Source organism: Octodon degus, unplaced genomic scaffold, assembly GCF_000260255.1.
Source record: "Octodon degus isolate 3935 unplaced genomic scaffold, OctDeg1.0 scaffold00238, whole genome shotgun sequence".
In the NCBI taxonomy this organism is placed as follows: Eukaryota; Metazoa; Chordata; class Mammalia; order Rodentia; family Octodontidae; genus Octodon; species Octodon degus.
In genome coordinates, this window is record NW_004524814.1 from 1,724,769 (window position 1) to 1,727,510 (window position 2,742).

The 2,742-nt window shown below is 35.3% G+C and overlaps 1 pseudogene; it reads left to right on the top strand.

The window, feature by feature from the left end:
- The first annotated feature begins 555 nt into the window (after nt 1-555).
- LOC101573705 lies at nt 556-1,244 on the top strand (annotated as a pseudogene).
- The last annotated feature ends 1,498 nt before the right edge of the window (nt 1,245-2,742 follow it).

Genomic DNA, 2,742 nt, shown 5'->3' on the forward strand with positions numbered 1-2,742 from the left:
TGTGGAATGGTCTTGCAGGAGGCCGAGAAGGGCGAGCCCATGGTCACCACGTTCCACCTCAGGATCTTCCTTGCAATCATCCAAACGTCTCTCTTTGTCTCTCTCTCTGTCTCTCTCTGTCTCTGTCTCTGTCTCTCTCTCTCATGTTTAATTTTTATTATTCAACTTTTTAATTAATTTTATTGTGAACAAATAGCAATGAGACAAAAAGTTTTAAAAAGGTTAGTAGGTCAGTTTCAATAATTAATACAATTGCATTTGTAGTCTTCATAGTGGTTATTCATAGTACAAGATGGAGACATAATATCCTGTCCAAACACTATTTGTTAAAAATCTTTCTTCTCATTGAATTAAGAGAAAGTAGCTGTATATCTATCATAACTATTTTGTATATACAGATACAAAATGGTCCTTCCTTTGTATCCTCCTTTTTTTGTTTAATTTTATCAGACAGGGTATTCCATTGCCATTTAAATATTTTAGAAAATACAGCCCATGCCTTGCACTGGCAGCATCTCCTGCCTGAGTGTTCTGGGACACATCAGAAGATTAGAAATGATGCCTGAAATAGATATGAACCATCTCGATAAGCAACGATCTCTATACATATCTCTGGTAGAGATGTGTATTCTTGTTGATGAAAATGACAAAGTTGGAGCTGACACTAAGAAGAACTGTCACCTCAATGTAAACATGGAGAAAGGATTATTGCATTGAGCTTTTAGTGTCTTCTTGTTTAATACTGAAAATAAGCTTCTGATACAGCAGAGATCAGATGCTAAAATTACCTTTTCATATTGTTTTACCAACACTTGCTGTAGGCATCCCTTAAATAATCCAAGTGAGCTTGCAGAAAACAAGGCCATTGGTGTGAGACAGGCAGCACAGAGGCCTTTAAAAGCTGAAGTAGGAATTCCCTCAGAAGAGGTTTCACCAGAGCAAATTTATTATATAGCATGTTTTCACTACAAGGCCTAGTGTGACAATATCTGGGATGAAAATTAAATTGATTATATTCTGTTTGTGAGGAAGAATGTAACTTTAATCCAGATCCAAATGAGATTAAAAGCTGTCGTTATGTGTCAAAGGAAGAACTGAAAGAACTTAGGAGAAAAGCAGCCAGAGGTGAACTTAAGGCAACTCCATCGATTAAGATTATTGTTGAAGCTTTTCTCTTCAAGTGGTGGGATAACTTAGATCACTTGAGTCAGTTTGTGGACCATGAGAAAATACATAGAATGTGAAGGTAGAGATAGCTAGTAATGTCCTTACATAATGCATTAGAATTTTTTGTTGTGCTGAGCTTCCTCTTAGGACTTTTATCATGATGTATTGATACTTTTACAACAAGAATTGTGTAGAAAAACAATTGACTTATAATTTTGTATTATATAATACCGCACATGCTTGTACTGCTAGTTGTTTATGAGAGATTGGTGAAAATGAAAGAGCAAATAAAACTTAAATATCACCTGTCCAAACACCTGGTTATGACAAGCTTGAAGAAATAAGTAAAACTCTTTGCTTTTTCAATTTTTTCAAAGTACTAGTTGCCAGGTGCTTTGTATATCAGTAAATTTGTATCATAGTCCAGATAAATATGTAAAGAAATCTGTTCAGCTACTTCAAAACAGTCCTAGTAGATTAACCTGGTAGAGCAGGTTCAAGGGAAATTAAATGAGTTAAGAGTCATCTTTCAGTAACCATTCAGGATTGGTTCAGGATTCCTTTCGTACTAAGATTTGCAGATACTAAAATTTCTTGTATAGAGTAAAATGGTGTAGTATTTGCACATAACCTATGCACCTCTTCATCTGCCTTTTAAATTGTAGATTACTTATAATCACAGATCCTATTACATGCTATGAGTGGTTACATGTGTAGTTTAGAAAATCATACTAAGAAGCCTGTACATATTCAGTACAGATGCTTTCCCTTCAGGTTATTTTCAGTCCATGGTTGGATGCTTTGTACCCACAGATAAGAAGCCAGTTATAAGTCTGATTTCTGTCGTTCTAAGTTAATTTGCAATTTAAACATTCTGAAAGTTATCATTTTGATAGTTAAAGTCAACCTCTAGGTAATGTCAGTTAGATTGAATCTTTTTTTTTTTTTTTGCAGAATCGGGGATTGAACTCAGGCCCTTGCGCTTTCTAGGGAAGCACTTACTCCACTGAGCCATCTCCCCAGCCCCCTAGATTGAATCTTTTAAATAAAATTTTCCAGTTAGAAAAATCTGTTTTCAGAATTATAGTGGACAGAAAGGATATTCATGAAGTGGGAATGAGGTTCCACCTTCTCAGGGTTAGTCGTTGGCAGTATCAGCATTTGGTGTATATCATTCTTTGTGGGATGAGTGAGAAGCAGCATCTCTGGACTCTACGCACTAAGTGTCATTTCATACCCTTTGCCAAGGCAGCCAGAATTTTATCAGATAGCAACACGTGTCCCCTAGAGGGCAGAGTCTCCACTACTTGAGAACTCCTGGAAACTGAAGACTGAGTTGGGAGATAATAATCAAGAACTGATATTCATGCTGAATAAATTTTCATTGTATATGTGTAAATTAAAATATTTTATGTTGATTAATGTTCTTTTTAACACTTGCCATAGATTTCTCAAATTTGGAAGCTTGAGGTAGTTTTATTACCCCTACATACTGTGTAATAACTGAGAATGATAAAACAAATTTAAATGGGTGATAAATTCATGTCTTGTTAACACTGGACAGTTAATTTATAA